The 24,411-nt window shown below is 37.4% G+C and overlaps 1 protein-coding gene and 1 long non-coding RNA gene across 3 annotated transcripts in view; one reads left to right on the plus strand and one right to left on the minus strand.

Moving 5' to 3' along the window:
- The window catches only part of SYNPO2 (synaptopodin 2), a 96,408-nt gene that overhangs the window by 20,369 nt on the left and 51,628 nt on the right, over window positions 1–24,411 (plus strand). The window lies entirely within an intron of this gene.
- Window positions 23,290–24,411, minus strand: part of LOC141942946 (uncharacterized) — an 80,560-nt gene continuing 79,438 nt past the window's right edge. Inside the window, exon 6 of the long non-coding RNA XR_012628784.1 lies at window positions 23,290–23,393. This is a non-coding gene — a long non-coding RNA (uncharacterized LOC141942946). The remainder of the gene's footprint in view (window positions 23,394–24,411) is intronic.

Consider the following 24,411-nt stretch of genomic DNA (forward strand, 5'->3'; position numbering starts at 1 on the left):
CAGTCAGTCTTTTGCAAACCCAAGAATCTTGCATAACTTCAGATGAGTCTATGCTTTACAGTATAGCTCAGCTTTTAGAGTATAGCTCAAGAGTCTGTGCGTCTTTCCTGGCCTATCCTGGACCTGGTTGCCAGGGAGCCGCAGGAGGGAGAAGGCTGACAGCAGACAGGGAAATAATTCAGTTGAATTCAATTAGAGTGCATCAGTAGAACTAAGTGAACTATTAAAATAAACAGGCACCCTAAAACAGAAATGGTTATGACCATAGAAATCCGAGTCTTCATAGAAGTGCTTTATAGTATACTGAGTTATTAGTGCTGTCTAACATGGGCCACTGCATTGCACAGTTGCAGACGTTCTCAGGACATGACTGTTTAGGGTTGCATGCGTGGCGTTGGCCCACCCTCGCCCCTCGGGCATTGGTCAGTTTTCAGGATCCATAGCAGGCAGTGGTGCAGCAAGACATTAATTTCCTACAGAGACTGAGGAGCTGCTGCCTTAGTTTGTAGATGAAAGGAAAACAGAAGCAACAGCATGAGAGAACAGGACTGTGAATGAACCCCTCCTTCCCTCTTCTGCTGAGGACTCCTGTGGAACACCTGCAGAGAGGGCAATGGTTGCTCTGGAATTGTGACTCCAGATTTTTAAAATATCCTGACCAAACCACTGGCCAGGATATAACCCTAATCAAGTAGAAATAACCCAACAGGCTACTAATACCTTCAGATACCCTGGATCATTTCTCCTCTGAGTGGTAACTAATTGATTTAATCAGAGAGATTTTCTTGTTTAAAAGGAAGCATCCTGAACATTTCCTGAAGACTGTAGATTTAGTTTGTTCAGCACTGGTATAGATATTAATCAGCAAGCAAATACATGATTTTAATTTATAACAGGCGTTGCACTTCATACTAAAGCCAGAGATTCAGGAAGAAACTGGGTGTAAGTGACGAAGTACTGCCTATAATTGAAAGAAGTGTGGTGTTACAATGTAGGAGTATTTTTTCCTACTGCTTAGGCTTCTTTTGTTTGACAGTAAATTTTGTAGATAGTTATATCTAAGTGAAAAATCACATTGAAAAAAAGTACTGACAGATGAGACTAGTTAGGAGAAAGTCACATATTGCAAGAGATTGTTAGGTCATATATTCAGGAGAATAATACAGTGTCCTACAGAGACAACATAGACACTTATTGGTGGTTTTTGGGTGGTATTCTGGAATTATGATTTGCTGCTTAAAAAAAAAAAAATAATAATGAAGATAACCCAAGTTACCTCAAACTGATCTGGAATTTGCAGTTGAGTTCCCTATTCCTTCAAAGGTTCAAAACAACCAGTTTTTGCAAAGCAGAGTTCTCAAAGTTTGCAAAAGGCCAATGATTTAGCTTATATATTTCCTAGTGCAAAGCAAATGACTGACAGAGGTCAAACACAATTTGAAAGATAAGTCCTGTTCCCTAGTCCCTTTCCTGTTCCTGCCTCCTCTTAGAGCTCCATCCTACAGGTTTCTGAGTTCTCCTAGGCGTTATTTAGCAGCCTCAGCATTCAGCAACACAAAATTACACACAGCACCAGCGGAACTCCAACTTGGTGTATTTTGGAGGTCTAAACACTTCAATTTAGAAAAGCAATAAAAACAGTCCTAGGCTTTCAGCATGTATTTCAGTATGCATGAGAACAAAATACAGGTGAGAATACTTCTGTTAGTTCAAATTAATAAATATAAATGTGCTCTTAAACAGGTTCCATTCTAAAATGTGCATTCCTATGAAAAGTTTAACATCCTGAGCACTGGGATTTAAACCAATCATTATGGAAGAAAACCTAACAGCTAAATCTGATGGAGGAAAATTTCCATGCTCACAATTCAAAATGTTCATTTGCTTGCCTTTTTACAATCATAAGCAGAGACTGAAAATGTTTAAAAGATTTTTTTGTTCTCCAAGTAATACCTTTTTTGGTTATGGACCAGTGGTGCTTACAAATACCTAATTCTTGCCAGGAGTCAAAATACTAAATGGCAATCTAGTCCATTTTTGACAGTACACATGCAAGATATGGCCACATCTGTAAAACACCATTTCTTAGCATGCTCCTTAGAATATCTATAATTAAAACTGCAAGAGAAAGCATGGCTAGTTTCAAAGCTTGTTGATAACTGCTGTAATTACTTCTGAGAAAAACAGCCTGATGCACAGAACAAGAGTGACAATAGGTACTAGTAATAAAAGTGTATGACAAGTTGTATACTCCCAAAGAGCTAAAGATGGGGTCCAAACCAAAAAGTCAGAAATAACATTCAAGCTTCATATTTCAACCCATGTCAGACTTCTGCAGTATGGGTGAGATGGCTGTAATATTTTGCATTTATAGATTTTGAGGCATTTGGATGCCAGGACCAAATTCTTAGCTTGGGCCCAGGACTGTTCCAGCAAACTCTTTTTAGAAATGTGTTTAGCTTTTGTATTGATGTGATCAGCAGAACTGATTAATGGCAATGGAATTATGCTGAAGAGCTGGTTCCAGTGATTGTTGCAGCAGATAGAAAGAGCTGATGAGGGGTAGGGATGAGTTAAGAGTCCACACAGAATAGTCCCATTTAACATTACAGGCCAAGATCTAAGCTTATGAGTCAGATACAGCTTTTTCTGGAAATATTTATGACCTTGGTTTTCCAACTACTGCTCTTTATCTGCAAACCTGCCTTTCATCACATCTGACATACTAAGTCAATCGGTTCTGAACACATTTTGCAGTCAGAGTCTCATCTAATCTCTCACCTTTTCCTTGTCCCTCCCCAGGCTCTAACACCTGTAGTGTGCTGCTCCGATTTCCTTCTGCATACAGAGACATAAGCACCCAACTTCTGTCCTTGAATAATCCACTTCTAAATAATCTTTGTCTAAAAATCTGTCTTCAAAAATCTTGCATTGTTTAGGCTGAGCTACCTCCTAAACTTTCCCCTACTTTCTTCTACTCTCCCCTTGTCTTTTCGGTCCTTTTCTTCTATCCTTCCACATATATCACATATCTGTGGTGCTAGGGTCTTTTTGGCAATTTCTACCATGTGAAACAGCTCTATTGTGCTTCCCCCCTGTTTAGTTTACTAGCATATAGACATCTTTCCTGACATTTCTCATTCCTTCATCTGTCGGGTGTTTTAAGGAAAAGAATTGAACAGGCATATTTGAAAGAAATTGCTCTGGGTAAAGGTACTGGGAAGCCATGTTACATGATGAAGACTACAGTTCTGTCTGGGATTGGGAGGATTATCAAACATGGATGAACAGTAATTTAAATGTATTAACTGCTTTGCTACAAATATTGTGTGCACAAGAAGATATAAATGTTAATGACAGTAGATTAAACTTGGTTCACAAGCCTTCAAACATACTCAGTATGACATTCTTTTTCATTTATGCAGCTGAGCAAGTTTACTTCAGCCAGCGGGTGGGGGGTCTAAGAAAACTATTTGAACGGCATAACACTAGCACATCTGTACGGTTGAGATAGCTTTGAAGATATGCCAAATTTGTTTGGGGATTTTTGTGGTATTTTGGGGTTTTGTTTAATAAGCTTAAGGCTTTTCTAAAAGAATCCTAATAAAACTTCTAGCCCTCACACCCCAAATGAAAACAGCATCAGGAACAGTCATGTAAGCATTCAACGGCCCAAATGCTTAACCATTCAAGTCACAAAATGGTACGGTATACACATGAAAAAATGAATGGAGTTAGTTTACATATTATACATTCAAACAACCATCAGCCAAACACATCTTTGAAAGTGTTGATATGAAAGACAGAAGTGAAGTTGCCAATTTGAAGCGAAAATCACCTATAGATGTTTGCAAATAGCAATATCCAATTACAGTATACTTCAGTATTTAACTAGGTTTGGCAGGGAGAAGTAAAAACAAAAATATACTCATATTCTGGCAATCTACAGCATGTTGAATTCTACAGCATTAACCAATGTAACCATCTTGTCCTATTTAGGAAATTTTTTTATTTCTTTGTTTGGGTTCAATAATGTAACTGCAAGCTGATCCAAAATGACAATAAACTTCATTCAAGTGCAGTATGAGAATGCAGTCACAGATGCTACTTCACTGTTTGTCCATAAGGAGGATTGTAAAGCGTCTGTTAGACTCTTAAAGAAAGCACTCTATTGGCAGCCACCTTTCAGACAGAATTTGTTAGTATTACTGATTTACTACATTTGTACACAAAATGGTACATAAATTTCAAGACAGTGTATCAAGTTCTCATACAACATAAATGTTCTAAGAATGCAGTTTGGAAGGGCTGGATTGTATTCAATGGTCCAGGAAAAAAAAGTTACAATTCCTCCTGTGCAGCTAAATTTGGAAAGCAAGAGACCCCAGATGTGCTCTGCAATGTTTTAGGTGCTTGTATCAAGAACATTACACTACTCAGTACAAGTCAGGCCTATGCTATCCCATGACACAGGCTACTGGCTTTCACATGCCCAGAGCATCCATGGTGCACATTGAAATGAAAACAGTTTCGACAAGCTGCCTGACAACAGCACTGGCAGCATCATTCCTAGCAAAGAGCAAACACCTAGACATGGCTGGGGCTTCCTCAACAGTGTGCACAATAGCTCCCTTACAATGGTAAATAAGTGGAAATACTGGGAAGATGTTTGCCATTTTCCTTCTATTTTCTCTATGTCCTACATTACATAAACGTAAATTTAAATGTTCGATTTACAATTATTAGAGATTCAGAGTAACTGTAACTATATTTTTGGCCACTGTATTTGCTTTCCCTCCTCCCCTTTTCTGATCTTCTTCCCTCACCATGAAATCTTCTGTGTGAAGAGAGCTAAACTAGAAAGTTCAGGCTTCTAGTTCTCTGTTAAAACTTTAATTTGAATCTCACAAGGATAAAGCACATAGAAATTTCTTTACAAAGACCTACTGGGAGCTGTGCTGTTAGTTCTCCTGTGGTCACTGTGAGGGAGACAGCTCCTGTCCTTGCAGAACAATCCAATCTTCTTTCACAAGTAACTGGACACCGTAGAGCTTGGTGGAAGCATTACACACAGAGATGTCATATGTTATTGCAGTCTTATCTCTGGGATTTTTTATCTTGGAGGGGTTTATTTTTTCAATCCTAACAAAATTTTGATATAATTTTTGGCCAAAAAACAGGGCTAGTTTTGTGCCAGAACAGCCCAGTATAATGTGTCAGAACCTATTTTCATCTGCTTATTTAAGTCTTCCAGAACAACATTTTAGCCCTTCCCACCATACAGAACTACCTTGAATGGTTTGTTTATTTGTACTCAGGATAGCTAGGCAACAAGTGGGCAACAACTACCCATGACTTGCATTGTATTAAGCTGTACATGTCCAACTTTTTTTATTTCAGAAGATGAAATTGAATGCAAAATCTAGACCAAAAACATTAATTTGGTTCTCATGTTATCTTCATCTCTTTTTTCAAAAAATTAACACTGCTAATGCCCAGCATCACTGACAGAAACAACGGTAGTTTTAACTTCTGATACAAATCCTGCAGACCCTTGGCATACCTAACTTACATATACTTCTTTTACCATCAACTGAAGATTCAGTTTTGATTAATCTTTATCTACTACCCATTAGAATACACTGAGAGCAATGCACCACGACCTATTGGCCACCTAAAATGAGCTATTGCCAGAGGAAGTTTGTGGTACCTGATGAGCTGGGGCTCTGTATAGGGGGTCTAGCATATTACAAAGCCACGCACAACATGGAGCCCCATGGCATGAAGTCTGTCAGGCCGTGCAGTTCAGTGTAAGGTTGGTTCATCTGCCCTGTATCGCAGTCCTGGAAGTGGGAGTACTGGGGAGCACCATGGAGGCATACAGGAGCTGCTCAGACACGTTCAGTCAGGTGGAACCAGATCTATTAGCCCAAACTCAGTGTTATTGCTGCAGTCAGCAGAGGCAAGGAGGACGCTGCAGCTGACTTTGGGAGCAGGGTGAAGTGGATATAATAGGGAACAAATCTTGCCAATTTTTTCAAGTATGGATTGGCTACAGAACTGTTGGAAATCATTACTGTATAATATATTAGATGTGCCTGCACAAGTTAAATTTCTTGTTTTCTTGGACAATGAAACGATCTTCCTTCTTTAATGTACTATAAATTACTGTAAAATACAAATTGAGATGTTCTGTTGATATGTGGGTTTTCTTTCGGGTTTTGTTTGGTTTGGTTGTTATGCCTGGTTTCTAACAAAGCATAACTTTCAGTCCACATTCATGTCAGCAACGGCCTTATTTGAAACAGCAATTCTTCTCAAGGTGCCTCGCAGGGTGATGACCCTTAATTCCAGACATCCCAGATTTGATTAAAGCCACATGAAACAAGTTCGTCTTTGTAACCCTGCACTAGTATATTGCCTGCTTTCCTCAAACACACAAAAAGCCTTTACTAAGACTCCACTAACTCATCTTTATGTCGGTCACATTTTCTTAAACTTTGTCTCTCTATCACAGTTCAGGCCCCAAACCAGGTACAGAAATGTGAAGTACACTAGCAGCTAGATCAAAAACAAGATCAAGAATGAAGTACAGAGTGCCACATTTATTCGTTTAAGAAAGAGCCCTTTTGTGAGACAGTTGCTTTACCTATATATGTATTCTATCTATATATTTAAGTAAAGCAGAAAAATCCTAGCATTTATAAATAAAGTGAGAATCTTAGTATCTCAGGAGTAATGAATGTCCACTTTGCTCTTTCTTGGTTTACTTCATACACAAGACCATCATACAGAAGATAGCATGGAGCCTGAGTAAAGCTTTGTCTGACTAGTGACTTGTGAGTTAGGCAAGAAGGAACCTTTCAGTGTTGTCACTGTAAAAGCAGACATCTTCCTCCATGCTCTCCCACACCATCAAAAATACATGCTGTCAACGAGGACAATTATTATAATCATAAGTATTCCTCCTGAATGAGAAGCGGAGTCATTTTCCTTTTAAATCCAAGAACAAAACCATCTTTTCCTATAAGATGAGATCTCCCGCTCTCTTCTTCTTCAGAAATAAATTGCCTTTTATCTTCCCTGGGGTTATAAGGAGATGAAATCATACACTTCATGTCAGTGGCTATTCCTGTCCCTCCCAAAAGTAGCTAGCTAGAAAGGAGAGGAGGGGAAAAAAAGGAACAGAGAATGAAAGAGCAAAATCACAAAGCTCTTTGGGGAATTGGACAAATAATAAAAAAAAAAAAAAAAGAAAAAAAATAAGGCAACACAAAACTGCCACCACTAGTAACTATACAATCATTAAAGAGGAACTGTGAGGAACTACTCTGGATTTATTAGCCATTTTAAGACAAGATCAACAAATATGATATAGGGCTGTTCAACATAAGACAAACTATGGCCCTAGACACATTACCGTAGTGATACAGAGTACCTAAACCCAAACAAAAGACCACTCTTTGTGAATTCTCTTTCTCTGTGGTAAAACACTACTTTCATTACTGCTGTTTTATTTTTCTTTAGAGGCCAAAAGAAATCTTGTTGGTTTCGTACCTGTCTTGCTCTCTCAGGCTTTCACATACAGTTTGTTAAAAGTTGGTAAGATCTTTAATGATCATGGTTTTGTGATTCCCGTTTAAATTCCCAACTCCCTTTTCCTTCCTTCTAAAGCAGCTGCTGTGATCAAATACAGGCCTTGTATTGATTTATGTTTTTTAAATCCCACTGGAGATGACTCAATCCAATTGGATACTCATGGAAATTGATTAATAATGAGAGCATTACTTTTCATATCCACATTAACTTCTTTTTATCCATCTTTCCTCATCCTGGGGAAAAAAAAAAAGTCCTACCTAGCACTTAACTTTTTAACAGATAAAGAAATCAAGCATTTCTGAAGTTTAAAGTGTCAGCAGATCCCCAACTCCATCATAGAATCATCACTGTTCAGTACAAGAAGAATACAGAGTGAGTATAAAACATATGAAATAATGTGCAAATGATCCTCCAATATGATAATACCTAATATATTGTAGTTGTTGTTTCTGGCTTCTAGTTAGCAGCCTAATGCTGAATGCTGTTTTCTTACTTGAGAGCACCACACACACTGTTATGTGCTTTTCTGACTTTCACAGTAGATAACCATTGGTGATTACTTGCAATAATAATCCATTTCTACACCAGTGTAGATTAATTACAGCACATAGAGTAAAACCTCAGGCTCTGAATATATTAAGCATAGCCACAGAAATTTTCTTAAACTCCCCCTCCCAAAAGTTGTTAGGCATGGAGACCTTTTCTTTGAAGGAGAAGATGCAGACAGAAGATTCAATTGATAAAACACTAAATAAACCAGATATTTTCTAATTTATCTTCACATAGACACACATAAGTGTGTTTCTCAAGTATGTTTTCTCAAGGTTGTGAAGTGCTGATTATCCCCAAGGCTAGAAGCAAATTCCTCATATAATAAATCCTAAGCATAATGCGGCCACTACAGTTACAATACAGTGTATAAAATCAGTTGATCCTCTAATAGTTCAAATTCTAGCTGCAAAAATACTTCTGTTCATTGAATTATGAGACAAGAACCCATTATGAGCTCTGGAAAGCAATTCAATCTTATTAACTTTCCATCAGCATAAAGAGCTTGTAACTTTGCCTGAACATTAAATTCTAGATTTTAAAAAAATGTAAAAAACAGAAAAGGAATTTAATACTGTTTTTTAAATTGTGGATTCACTTTCTGTAAGAAGCAAATGTTCCTGTGGGGATCACCTGAATGCCAAATATCCCTAACTGACTTTAGTACTGCATTTTATATAGTAGCGCAAACCTTTTCACACATAAGCAAGCTAGGACAACCTTAGCTCAGTTTCAAGTAAGCCTGAAATTGCTTTGTTGTTTCTTCAGTTTTCATGTGGAACTAAATGAAACAGAGCAATTTTGAGTTTTGCAAGGAGATTTGTGCTAGTCATTCAAACGCAATATGAATTTCCAAGCATATAAGCCGTTTACATGGACATATACACAGAAGGCAAAATTTAAGTTTCCACAGCCATGCTTGTGACTTTGAAATGTGAAGCTATAAACGCTACACACTTAAAGTCATAATTAAATGGATGAGTATCATATCTACCTTCCTCTTCTAAACGTCTGTAAAAGACAAAGCTACTAGGATTAATTTCTCATAATATTTGATTTTTTAAACATTAGCATTAGTTATGTTTCTAGAACAAGCCTCGTTGTACAGGCTATACAACAGCAATTGTAGAATATACATACAACAGTATACATGCATGTACTGTGGAAATGTAAATAAGCAATCAACAAAACATGGAGCGTTATGCTGTGCATATGTATATGAGAGACAAGTTTTCTCAAAAATTATTGGAAGTTTGTTTTTTCAGATCTTTTGGGACTGAATCTACAACTCAGAAATACTGATTCCTATCTACCTTCTCAGTCAGAAATAGCATATGACATGCACTAACAATAGCCATAAGCCAGCAGAGTGCTCAAGCACCAGATTTGTATAAATATACAAGCATTAATTAACACAAAGGCTATCTGCTTAGAATTAGATTCATGGTTATATAGTTGGCTGAACCACAGCACATACAACTGTCAGCCAGCACACAATTACATTCCTGTGAACACAGTGAAACATAAAATAGAGCCAAGAGAAATAAAAATTTCTTTATATGGGTTCTATCGCCACAAAACTGAACGATTTCATTTGACCATATGAGACCCTACAACTTAATACCGGAGGTATTTGTTATACCAGTCCAAAGAGCACATCCTCTCAGCATCTAAAACACAGGGCTCTTTTTTTCACTTTTGCAAGAGAATCATAACTTGAGTTCTAAATTTAATCTGCTAAAGTGATTTCAAGTGTTAAAACTCCTGTATATACTAGAGAAAGAACAGGACAGAATAAAAACTACACAAGAGCCTCACAAAGACCACTGAGGAAACACTGAGTCCCAGTGACAACAATGGAAACGTAGGTTTCTGCAGTTAAATTCTGGAGCCAGTCAGGTACAGATGCTTTGTTACCACTGCCATGAGTTTAGGTTTCCATTCACAGGATTTAGAAATGCAGATGCGGAAAAAATAAACTGTAAAGAATCACAATGGTTATTTCACATAGACTGTTCATCAAAACAATAGCAGGAAGGTTGTATCATCTCTCTCTAATGTTCAGAGATAAATTCCTGTACAGAGCTCCATGTCACAAAACAATTTCTTTAGCAGAGTGTTCAACTTAAAATAACCTCAGCTTCTTTTCTATCTCACTTTCAATTTACCATTTCTTTAAGAAATTGTAAGATTAAATTTACTTTCTCTTGCCCTTCTGGACCCAGTCCTGGAGTCTAAATTGGTTAGCTACATTTTGCATGTCCCACAGAACTTGCTCTTCTGGCTTGCTATTCACCCAGACAGGTTCTAAACACCAAGTCTTTAGCAAGTCCCTTGCAGTTTTGCCTGCACAAGCATCGAAGGAAAAAATCAGTGACTTACAAAGGAAGTTCTGAGAAGGCCAGAGATGAATGAACATGCAGAATTGCAAAACTGTTCTTGTCTAGGAGCTAACTGGGGTCTAGAAAGGAAGTTTATAGTAGGGGTTGCAGTTAGATCTAGGTGTTGACCCTCTTTTCCACCTGTGCGTAAGCACTGAAGCAGATGATTGCATGGCATTACTACTTTCTGTGTGGGAATCACAATCTTTCTTTTGTCCATACAGTATAGGATCAAGGCCTGGGTCACCTTACTCCTTCCTATCTCCAGCAAAGAGGCAACAACGTTGCTGCCCTTTCTGGACTCAGAGAAAGCCCTGCTTTTACCAGGACTAGGAGACAGTAAACAGCTACTAAATTTAGGGTCTCTCTAAAGCAGAAGAGCTCTGCCCCCACAGCTATTTCAGCATAACTATGCCAGTGGATATCTCCAAGATTTTCTCTGTAACATAGTGGCACCTTCAGTGAGGTGCTCAAACTATGCTACTGAAAGAAAGTTTTTGAAAATATAGTGACATCTATATCAGGGTTTCCTAGTGTGCTTACCTCAAGGAGGAAACATGCTTTTTTTTTCCCCCCCCCAATAATCTTATCCAAAATACTTATGCCAGCAATGTTTTTTGTGTAGACTTAGTCCAAGCTAGAATAAATCAACTACCTAGAGACTCTGTGCTGAGACCTGGCAGTCATTTTCTCCCATCTTCTAGACCACACATAGACATGATTGGTTTTTTGTTTCTAGGAGACATAGGTTAAAATAATAGAAAGATATTACATTGAATATGCAAATAGATAGCAAGGTATCTTGGGAATGAATGTACCCACATAAAAGATAAACATGGAAAAAGAGGAAAATAAAGATGAGTGAAGGACTTTCTAGCAGCAGGAGACTCTAGTGAGTAGGTAAAAATGATATAATGATGCTAAAATGGTATGAGTTAATAAACTTAGCCACGCACAGGGAGCTGTGGTTCACCATCAGAGAAAAAGAAAAGAGATAAAAAACCTGAGTCTTGTTAAACTTTAAAAGTGTAATGTAGATGTAAAGCATTAAAAATTATTACCTTAATCTTATACACGTATCACTTTCTACAGAGTTCAGCTAGTGATTTTACATCAAAAAAAGCTAGAATCAGGCCTGCTGTCTGGCAGCCTGGTGTTTGGCTGAGTCTTAGTTCCTTGTGGATTTACACGAGTGCTACAGATCTGGGCCGGCATGGTCTGGTTGCCAATCATAAGTTTATCTTTTACAGTAGTGATGATGGAAACTCAAAGGTCTGGAGCTTGAGCTGAAGCTCAGAAGTCCCTTGCACACACAAGCTGTTGAGCACTGCTGAGGTTATAGATCTGGACAATCCTTTCAGAGGATCTTACAGCACTTCTGTTTCTAACGCTGAGTGCCAAAAGGGCAGAGTTACATATGAAAATGCAAGCAACAAGTAATGTTAACTACAATTGTTTTAGGGTAGAAAATTATCAGAATGGGAGTTTATACAAAAGTATAGAAAGAAGAGTTTGTAGTCTCTAAATGGAATGTGAAACTGCTGTATACAGGGCAGATGCTGTTCCCATTTAGCCATTGCAAGCCTTTCCCCATATTGCATGTCTGTTTATATCTGATTTATCTGGAGAGGAAAAAAAGATGCAACAGAAAACCACTAGTAAGCTAATGAGGACTTTTGTACACAATGACTTTAAAGTTTTCCAACTTGCTTTACTCCTTGACATGATTTACGGATTCACCTCCTGCTGTTTAGCTTTAGTGCACCACAAGGAACAAGGCTTTCAAACAAACTGAATCCCATTTGTTTGTGGCATATTTAGACGACAGTTTCCTGGGGATCTTCTTTCTCCTTTTCAATTTCTCATTTCACTAAACATTGTCCAAGTACTACTGAGATGCACTCAGTACAATTTTCCTACTGCAAGAATATATTTCTTTTCTCAGTTTGCACAACTATTTTCAACTTTTTGTGGAGAACATTAAACAGTGGAGATAGTAACAGTAAGTCCCACTCTCTCACAGCACAATATGAGTAATTCTGATTGGCATTAGTATCTATTTTTATAGCCAGCTTTGGAAGAATCAGCACTGAGTCAGGTCCAATTATAAGCAGATTTGTTGGAAGCATTTTCTTTTCAGTAACAACTATAGTAATCTGAAAATGTGCATGAGTGTCCATGCATTTATATTTTTCTATACTCTGGAGAGGAACTCTCCCTGATAACTTTAAGCAGTGATAAGCAGGCAAAAAAAGTCAATAAATATCTTTATCTTCAGAGTAAGTCACCTATTCAAGACCAGGGAGATCCCAGTGTGTTCCCTGATAACAGAATTACAAAGGACAGGTAGCAGTGCTAAGACCATCCACTGTAATTATAGAATATTAAAGTATGTATTCAATACCTACTCTGTGTACCATAAGAACATATCACAAAAGAAGGTATGAGGGCAAAATACAGTCTAAGGAAAAAATAACTAACTACACCATCAAATATAAACAACAATCCAACCTGTTTGAAACAGCCAATGTAGGTTCACCTGAAAGGTTGTATCCCCATTCTTGTGGAAAAAGGAAGAATTGGAAAAATTATCTGTTAAATCTGTTTTATTCAGAGATTCCAGGATATGAAGAAATCCATATTGATAACATCTTTTGTGAAAAAAAAAATACAGGACATCAGGCACATGGGATTGAAGTGACTGTAAGTTTATATTTTAGGATAATACTCTCCAAAGAGTTTTTGAACATTTCTTGCTTGGCTTTTGTACAGTAAGTATGTTGTGAGATTTCAGGCTGACCTTTAGCTTTTGGAAATGCTGAAGCCTGCGCTTGCAGAACAAGCCTGCACATTTCGGCTAAACAGAAGGAAAACCAGTGAGGAATGTTTTGTTATGGGGTTGATTCATTTCTTTTAAACAAAGGAGATACTGCTGATTCAACAAAATATAGCTAGAGATGTCTTAAGTGGAAAGTAGGGAAATGTTTGATCTGGTGAGCAAAATCTAAGTAAAGGGACATTTTTCTATAGATGGTTGACAGTGGTTGCCATTACATAGATACAAGTGAAAAGACCCTTCTTTTGCCCTGCCTTTTCTTGGGTTTCTGCATTGCATATAGCTTCCACAGCCAATGCCTTTTCCAGCCGCATGTCAAATTCAGCTTATTATCCTTTACATACTAACACTCTGACATAAATTTCTGATGAGGGAATGGGGTAGGAGTTCTCATTTACTTATTGGGTGCAATCTGTTGTGGAGGAAAACGTAACGTGCAAGGAAATTGTCTGTAGGATCATCATGATGGTTGCCAAGCTCCCTGCTGGAACTGCACTTGCAACTCGTCTCAGGCTGTACTGAGAGACAGGAAGGGGTAATACCTGCCTTTTGCCCTTCTTTGATCATCTCCTTATCTGCAGAAAAGACCGTGGGATGTGTGCCAATTTCCGAATCAATAACCATCTAATCTATGGAAAAAAACCCCACAACTAACAGTCGTTTCCGTATGAGTAAGCAAGCCCAATCCTCTTTTGAGTTCTCACAAGTCTACTTAAAACTCTGCTAAAATTAGAATGTTGTCCTTTTTAATTCATCACAACCCCAATAGCTTAGGTTGAGACAATGCCAGTGGTTTTTAGACCCACTTTTCCCAGTAGACTGCTTTAAGGGACTTTCATACTGGGAAATATAATGAATGTCTTGTTTATTCTCATATCTGGCTTGGGACAGCAGAGTTCCAAAAGAAATACAAGAGTTATTTGTTTAGGTTAAGATATAGCCCTGCTCTAAGATGTCATCTCATTTCTGATTTCTCCCATAAATTTAGCTCACTCAGAACCAGATGCTTCTTATTCAGAGTGATTAATTGTAAGAAAACTACTTAATATCTGTGTTTAAGGTTTCTGACTTCATTTCATTTGTGTGTGAAAACAGACAAGAATGAGGTGCAGAGAGCAAATGTTGTTCCAGAAGAAAATGGAATAATTTTTCAGTTCACAAACTGAAGAACTCACTCTCAGCAGTTCTAAGCACAATACAGTAGGGTAGCCAAAACTGGCTTGAACTTCTCATATTTCCTTTGAACATTATTGAAATAATTTATAATTAATACTTTGAATGTGTCTGCATACCAACTTGTTCCACATTTGATGACGGGGTGACTGCCTTCATGACATTACTCTCATAACTTACTCATTTGCTTCGGCAAGGCCAGGATACATGTGTGTTGCATGTAGGGATGGGTTGAAAAAAAATGAGATGCCATTATCCTCGTGTTCTCCTCCATTTCCCACAGAAATAAAGAATGAAGCTAGCACCCTTTCTTAGACCTTTCCTCCATGGTGGAAAATCATCTGTAGAAGGAACTCCAGCAACAGCTATGCTACGAACTGCAGAATTAGAGAGGGTACATGCAACCTCTTCAGACAGAATTTGTGTCTTGTGATACACAGAGTTTGAGATGGGAATAATCTTCTGAGCTCAAGTTGAACAATAGAGTGTGGAGAGAAGAGCTCAAAAATCTCAGCTAAATCATTTTACCTAGAATTTGGGTTAAAAGAAACCCCTTCTTCCTCCCCCCATGTTCCAGAGTAAAAATAGGTACTGAAAAATGACTGAGTAATTGTCATTTTGTAAATAAGGGGAGCCTTGGTAAGAAACAAAGATATTTGCAGAAAGTCAGGTGGCTGGTATGGTTGATCATGAATTTTGAGTTACAGAAAAATGAGAAGCAGGGGTATAGAAGAAAGAAGTCTAAGAGCCTTGAACCTGATGGAGATCATTAACAGTAACAGTCAGAAATAGCGAGCTCCAGTGCCTTGTGTGCATTCAACTTAGTTGATGATTTCCTCATTTTCCTCAGAATGTGAATTTGAGCAGATGAGCCTTATGAAGGCTATGCAATCCATACAGCATAGCATGCTTTCAGGTACTTCCTCATTTTGTAATGTACTATAAGGCAAGCAATAATTCAGGATAATCACAGAGCAAGAGGATTCTCTGATAAGAACAGATAACTAGGGTCTTCTGGAGGTGGTATCACTGAATGCAAAGCTGCTATCATGCCCAGAGGGAGCAAAAAAATTGGCTAGAAAGGCAACAACAAAAAAATGCTGTCAGAATTGGCCAGGAAACCAAATTTTCATTCTGCTACTTTTTTGGGGGGTACCTTCAAGTGTTAGTAGTTTCACTTTTTATTCATCATTTGAAACTGCTGCAGTCTTTGTAATGACAACTGACATAATTAAGCCAACTTTATCTAAGCTTGGCAGCCATCTAAGTAAGATTGATTTCTACTCTGTTTATTACAAGAGATCTTGAGAAGACATTTTAATAACAAATATCCAGCTGGACTACAAGCAAATGTTGAAAGATGGTGTGGTGCCTTATAAGAATGCATCTTGCAGGTAGCAAATTCTCCCCCTCCCTTGTTGTCATACGCTATGCTGCTTCTAAATACATAGATTGTTACCTTTCCCTAACATGATTTTAAGGAAAACCTGGAGAACAGAGCTGGATGAAGCATAAAACTCTACATTAGGCAAAACTGGAGGGAAAGAATTTAACATATTGTGGTCCACAGCACGAAACAGCACCTAACATTCCCAAACTTATTCTTCAGAGCTGAACGTATAGTTTATACATACACAATGGCTACCTACAAGTATCATTAGTCTTTTAGAAAATCTCATGCCATTTTGGTACTTGACAGTCTAAATAGGAAGCCAGTGCTGCTGTTGTGACACAATGCTTCTCAGAGCAAGTCTAGATGCAATAATTGGTCAAGTGAGTAGAGAGGAGTGCTAAATGAAATAGTTAATAACCTTTCATTATCCTTGCCAGGAAGCGTTTTGGTTTCTTCTTACACCTCACTGCATAAATACAGTAACAAGAAGAATCTTCCCAAAAGTTTTTCTGTGTGTGACTGTTTTCTCCTCAATACTGCAGTCTTGATCTGCTCTTTTAGTGTGCAGGGCCTCTTCAACAGAGATGACTCATAATGCTGAAGCATTCTCCAAATGCAAGGTGAACAAGCATCTGCAGGGGATTAGGCTGACATCAAAAATCACTCCAGATTCTCTATATTAGATATGAACTTGGGTCAGGAAAGAAATAAAGCATTTGCTCATTGAATCATTCTGCCACTTAACTCATCTTAGCCATACTTTAGAAGGTAATTACATTCCCAATAGCAAAAGCGATCTGAAATCAATTTTGCCAGATGAGTCTAGATGAAAGGTACTGAGAGCTATAGGAGTCTTATTTTTCATAACCAGACCTTGCTTTAGTCACTAACTGGCTTGCTAATGCAAGTGAAGTACTCTTTCCAAGATAATTGCAGAATCCTCTCTGGCACAGAACACAGCTTCCTGCATTGACCCAGAAAGAATGGCAGAGATCATATAATACCCTCCCTTCTGTGGCTGCTGCCCTCTTCTCTAAAATTAGTCTGGACCTTATGAACTCTAAGGAGCTCTGTGCTAAGTTATTCTAGAAAGGAATGAATTTATCTTCTACTCAGACACAGAGGTAAAGTGGTCCTACTTTGGCTGTTGTTTTCAAGGATTCATGTTACAGGCACTCTTTCTCTCAAAAATACGTCTAAGATGAAACAAGGCTGTATTTAGAGTACAATTCAAGACATGTTTGTATGGGCCTTTTCAGTTACTGTGGCAACTACAGATCCAGTAAGGTCCTGCAGACTGACCTCCTGGCTGTTTTTACCCCTTTCCCATAGGGTTCTTTAGATGGTTGTTAGCACTGATCATGGATGTGTGGGGCTGCTTGCACCTTGAGGGATTACATACTCCACTGATTTGAGCCGAAATCACTCCATATCTACCAACTATGCTTAAGACCTCTTGCAGGTGGACTTTGTCAAAACCTCAGTTCATCATGAACTAGGACTTGTAGCCAGAGTAAAGATTCACTCAAGAACCACTGAAAAACAGCTTCTAGCCTTGAGGATTAAATAAACCTAGGTGATTCCTGATAGAAATTTGATTAAACTCTTTAAAATCCTCCAGTGAAGGAGTTTCCAGGACCCCTAATTTAGTGAGGTCTTTCATCGTCCTTGGTAATACTGAATATGTAAGCTTAAATTTTCTTTGCTGTAAAGTTGATTTCTTGTTGGTTTTAGCCTACAAAGAAGAACAAACAATTGTACTGCCTTCTTTAGAACGGTTTCCTGCTATGAAGAGGTTAAGTTCTCCCTCCCATCTCTACAGTGTTTTGTTTTGTTTTTTTTTTTTTTCCAAAAGAGGAAGACTGAATACACTAAATTCCTCCACAGCTTCCTCATAGGTCATCCTTTCTAACTCTTTTAGCATACTCGCTGATCTACTTTGGACCCTTTCCAATTTGCCCACATCTTTCTGAACTTGACAAAGTACTCACAGCACCAAATAAAGATGAATAACTACCTCCCATGTTCTACAGATTGAGCTATCCTATTAATATGGCCCAGAATCATGTTTCCCTCTTGCCTTAAGGAAAAAACGCAACAAACAACAAAAAACCTTACCACCTACCTCCCACCCCAGTCTTCCCTTATTTAGTTTAGAAACACACTAAATGTCTTCCAGAACATTTGCAGCTGAACTGGTGTCAGCAAGACACTTCTTGTTTTTATAAATTCTATTTCTCTTTCTCAAGTGGAGCACTTTGCATTATTCTAATAAATTATATCATCTCACTTTGTCTTCCATCTTCCAGATCATTTTGAATGTGACTCTTTTATAATGCCAACAGTCACACCCAGTGGGCTCTCATTAGCCAATTTTATGTGTATACTCTTGCTTCACTGAATGATGAAAAAAGTCATAGAAGGGGATCCATGACATAAGCCTGTAATACTGATTGAATGTAGAATGTTATCTTTTTTTAAAAAAACATACCATTTTCTAAAGAACTAACCTTGCAAAGTGCAGCCAGCCAATGACAAATGCCTTGAAAGGCTTGTAAGAAAAATCCTTCCTTGCTGTCTTTGAGCAGAACATTAATAGTTTTCTAATCAAAGATGGAATCTTGTTGCAATAAAGTGTGGTATGCTTTGTGTAAGGAAATACAGAAACTCACAGGAGATCTGTCATTAATGATAATAGCCAATTTTCAACCCCATGGGGATTTTTCCCTGCCTAGAGAGATTTGGTGAAAATCCTTATGTCCCCACATCAAATAATATGTGAGAAGACAGAGAAGCACATAAAAATACTGTATCAGAATGGACTTAGTGAGGACAAATAAAGGAAAAAAAAAAAAAGTCCCTATCTCAGCTAGATCAAGTTCTGATTCTTATTGTTAGTCTAAGACTAAATATCATATTAAATGAAAATGGTACTGACTGAATAAGTTGCAATACTTTTAATGTGCCACACAAATGTGCTATACCTCCATCAGAAATTATTTTAAGATGGCTTTTAATATAGTAGCTTGAATATTTTATATCAAAATATTCCTCTTGGGAAAACTGAGTTTTAAATTCAGTTTTGGGGAGAATGTCTGTTTTCGTGAGGAAAAGTCCCAAGCTGGTTTTTTTTTTTGATTGATTTCATTTTGATTTTGGTTTTTTGGTTTTGTTTGTTTTGTTTTAACCCTCCCTCACCGTAACTGAGCAGCTTTTAGTGTTCTTATTTCACTGTCAAAAAGAATTCAGATACGAAAAATTACAAAAAAGCCACCCAGAACTGTAGCTGCAGATAATATATTTTTTGTGTCCTCAGTATTACCTTCCCTGAGTTTTAATTTTTGGCTTATCTCCTTTTCTTTTTCCCTCTGTCTTGTTTCTCTGTTTCCTTTTGAAACCTATCAAGACAACAACTAAAAATTCATAGGAGTGTTTTAAATTACATATGCAGGGTAGCAAACAGTACTCTGGTGTGCAAGTAACAGTTAAAAAATAATCACAGTTTGCCTAATTGTGCCTGTATTGGGTCTATTAAGTAAAAAAATAAATCATGATACCTACACAGATTTGTAATTTATTTGGGTGTGCCCTACAGTGGCCATTTCCAATTGGGAATGACTAGGAAGTGTGATTGTAAGGAAAGAGAATAATAATTTTCCTATGATCAGACCTTTTTTGTTTTTTGTGTAGTGGATTCACTGCCCTCTACTGCTTGAGATGAGAGCAAAGCCATTAGGGAACAACTTAACTTCTCTCAACAAGCCAACTGTAACATAACCTGACTTGGAAAACCTGTAATAAGAAAATAGTAATCTCATCTGCTTCTTCAGGAGAATTAAATTTTGTACTAGTAGTAAAGCCTTCCATTAAAATAACTTGCAATTAGAGTGAAGGTCTTTGTTATTATCTCATTAAAGTAAAATGCTTGAACTACGTTATACTGCTTTGTACAAAGGGCACAGTATGTGTGTGCACCCAAGCAACAGGAGTGAAAAAAAAATTAAAAGATCAGTAATTATCAAGAAATTGAAACATGCAGGGTCTTGGATCTTCAGTAATGTTTAATGTTTAAAACCCCATCCAGACTTCAGACCTAATAGTAAATGAACATCTAGTCAATATATTCATTTGATGAAACACAGGTGTTTACTTAAAGTGAGAGGTAGTAATTTTGACTATAAAGGTACCTAGACAACTAATCAGATGTCGACAACTGAAACCAAGACTTCCACCTGAAGTTTTGCCTATATAGTACAATGGAAAGTACATGCTCCAGCTCTGGACAAGATCTTCAAAGCCCACTAAAATAGTGTAATATCTCATCTTACTATAAGGTAATATAACTTGAGGTTGAATAGTAATATTGAATTCCACCATCCTACTTTTAATAAATAAACTAACTTGTTCAAATTGATATTTTCAACATGATATATAGATCCAGATTTTAAAAGTGCAAGCAGCTTTTGAACGGTGTTTAGTACACAGGGGGATTTTCAGCACAGCATAGACTGTACTGAAAAAAAGTGAGACTTGGATATGAATATTTAATGTATTTAAGATGTAATGGCATAAGGTAACGGTACTTAGGTCACTGAGCTCAGCTCATGAGAAGTATAACAACAGGAACAAGGGCAGTAACAAGGTGAAAATGGCAAGTATATTTTTATCTCAAGATAGCAGCTGGTGACAATATCATCACACCTATTCCAATAGCATAATTTCACATTGCAAATATGCAAATCCCAATTCAACAGCTTGTTGAGCTCGTCTCACTCTGTTCAAGATATACAAGCAGTGTCACACCACAGCTTAAGTGTTGTGGGAATCACAGTAACTTGCCAAGAAAAACTGGTGAGGAAGAGAGGCAGCTAACACCAGCCAATTAATAATCCTCTAGAAGTACCCTACACTGAGGGTTGCTTTTGGGCTTTTTTTGTAAAAATAGATTTCATTTTAAGCAACTATCATATGCTGTATTCTGTCAGAATCCTCACTGATGCTGCTTCTTAAGCAGCCACATTCAGACTATATTGGGAAAACCATCTTTACTCACTCATATTGAACACTGCCCATTCCCTGATGAGTAGCTATCAGTATTTCCTCTCTCTCCAGATATTGTTTTTACCGCCTTACTAAAATGCACGGCCTCTTCCCTAGACATTACTCTCTGTCTTAGCTGTACACGTGGCTGGTGAATGACAGTTTCAGCTATTTTCATCATCACTATCAGCTACTTCAACTACTTTCTATTTTGACAACAAGACCTCCTAAAGAGCCCAGTCAAGATCAGCTATTGTCCTCCCATCAGTTACATCTTACATGTGGCTTGCATCCAGACCTCTAACATGGAAATCTAGATACTGACAGTTTTTTAAAAAAATTTACTATCATACACAGTGACTCTAGTGTGGCCAAAGCCATCATGGCCATGATCACCTACACACAACCATTATTACCTTGGTGCTCTTAAAGACATATAGAGGAAAGTTCCCCCGCCGAGGATTGTGCCACACAGACACACACAGCTATTTCTGGTGACACACTACTGAATGGTTTCTAACACGGTTCTCTGAATAAAAAATATCTTCCTCCACATAAGGACATTTTGATGCCCTGTCCAAACATTTACTATTTGCATGGCTGAACATGAAAGTGAACTCCTCAGTAAAATCTCAAAACAATATATCCTCTGTGCGTACAGTTCTGATGTATGGTTTTTCTTTAAAGGAACATGACCACCATATTAAAAAGAAAATAATGGTTAGCATACTTTAAAAAAATCATACCAACCTGATAAAGTTAGAGCTAGAAGTTAGTTAACAGTACAATTTTAATAGTGTCAGCTATGGTTTTATATGCATGCTTTACAGTAATCCTATATAATTTTTATCATTTTTTTCCCTATCACAGGAAAGCAAGAATAGTGGGGTGAAAGGCAAACAAACAAATTTCCACATTTACCTGTTGTTCATTCTATATGATGTTTACATATATAGTTTTATTGGCAAACACATATGATCACATACAAACACACATTACCAAAAGGAAATCATTAAAGATCATATTGAAATCAGACACTGGAGGGGAGAGGGGTGGAGAAAAAAATAATCCAGGATACAAACCCCAAAAGACCCTTTCTGCTCTTCTCAAAGAGATTTCCATACTATTCAAGAAATTATCAGAAATCTTTATTTAGTCTGAGACAAGGATTTTGAAAGGGTGAATTCATGAGAAGTGAAACAGAATTTTTACAGTCTGGTTGTATCAAGACCAGTATTCTTGAGTATAAGATGCTTGAGAAACACACTTATAAAGCTGGCCTCATGAAAACTGAGTAGTTTTCCTTGACACAGGGGCTAGCTAATTCAGAGTGGCTGTGGAAAGTTTTGAGCTTCACCTTTCTGATCAACACGATATACACAGCTCCTATGGGGGACTGTATGTTGACCTCCACCCTTGTATTTTTTTTTTTTTTTTTTTTTTTTTTTATGCTCACCTGCCCACATTATATTTTTCCCACCATTCTAGTATCTTATATATCGCAATATTGAATAAATAATAAAAGAATTAGAAGCACTGCCTAGACAGTTGCTTTTTCCAAGCTTAGAAGTACTTAATAGAAAAGTAATTATTTAGCATTTTCCCTCAGTCTCATTTCTTTTATGCAGTTTAACTTTTTGTCTTGGACTCTCAGAACAGGTATGATGGCAAGTATGTCTCTAAAACAGCTACACAAAAGGACTCCAGGATTAGTGAAATGTTTAGGAATATATTTTGGAAGTTAGTGGCTTTTCAAACAGATCTTTATTCTTAACTAAATTCACACTCACACAAACACACAATACAGCTGTTTTCTATAACATTATGTGTTTTATGCTGCTGAGTTAACCTTCAGCTATTTAGAGGAGGCCATATGAAATCATTGTACAATCATGACTTACAGACTGATGGTGTTTGTTTACAGCATAATGGTGTTGCTTAATCTTATTTTCCTCCTGCAGCAGCATTTCAGTAAGATGATGCTGCTTTTTTCAGCGAGTCTTAAAGAACAGCTTGGGCTTTCCACCCCTCTCACTATATCTTTTAAAGACTTTTTTCCTTTTAATTTGCAGAATATGTTACTGTCTGACATGACTGGAGAATACTATGCACTGAAAACAGAAGCATGTTTCTCTAGAGATGCATGGGAGATAAACATTAGAATAACATTAAAGAAAAAAATTGCAGAGACAGTTTCTACTGGTATTCAATTAGAATAAGAATCTGCAAATAATATAGAAAGATAAGCCAGTTGGAATGATCAAATACGTATCCTTGTACTCACCATTTTAGATGACGAATCAACTAAAATTTCAGGTCTGAAGTCATGTCTTCTTGGTTTTCAGCTCTTTCAACTTTTTTCTTCAACATACCCAGCTGATGTAGGGTAAAAAGCTCAAGTGATGCAAGTTTATATACCTTGCTGTAAACAATCAGAAAGAGAGCTTACCTCAATTAACACATCCCTTTCTCTGGTCCAGAAGTTAACCTTGGAGCTTATAGTCCTTTATTATTGCTTTGGACTAGGCATCTGTATATTAATATATTTGTATTTACATTTTACAAATGGAAACACTGTATGTAATAGATTTATGTCATTATTAAACAGTGTTGATCAAATGGAAGTTTTTATTTATTTAGTAATTACCTGTTCTAATCTCCCTCTGGACAACAGCTAATAAAATGAAAACAAATGCAAGTGCAGAACAGCACCTTACAAGTAGAGCATGAAACTCAGTGGAAATCACACTGAGAAAGTTAATTGAGAATACATTAAGACAACTGACTGACTAGATGTATACCATTTTAACAAATCTCTTTTCTATATCATAAAATTAATAAAAACAACATAAAGTTCATTACCATCTGAATGTATAGCCAACAAAAGTCAGAATTAACCTCTAAAACCTCAACCAGTTACTTGTTAAAGAAACAGTGTAAAGATTTGTTTAATCCCAGAAGGAAACTGTTCAGGAACTGGGGAGAGGCAGCCTGGGATTCCTGCCTGAGACAGCTGCAAAGTGGATCAAATTAGGAACATGTCTCTGGTGCAGAGCAAGCCAGCAGTACTGGTGACATTTAGGAAGGAAGAGAGGACTGTCATAGGAAGATTTCTTGGGTGTTTTTTCCGTGAGGTAAGGGAAGGTACAGAGGCACTTCACAGGACAGAGTGAGAAGAAAGTTTCAGCTCAAAGTAGGGTTAGTTCCTTCAACACAGACTGGGAAGGATGAGGAGCTGTTTTTTGTGGCCCTATTCCAGGAATGAATATGACATTGCAAACGGCCTTTAACAGAACCACATTGTAGAGTTATGACCAAGTTCCTTAAATTTATCATGATTAATCCCTTACAATTCCTGCAATTATCTTAAAAATTTTTATAGCTCGCATCCAGCTCCTAGATGTTCTAATGACAAAGTAACAGTACACTGTTCTGGCACG

Source organism: Strix uralensis, chromosome 4, assembly GCF_047716275.1.
Source record: "Strix uralensis isolate ZFMK-TIS-50842 chromosome 4, bStrUra1, whole genome shotgun sequence".
Taxonomy (NCBI): Eukaryota; Metazoa; Chordata; class Aves; order Strigiformes; family Strigidae; genus Strix; species Strix uralensis.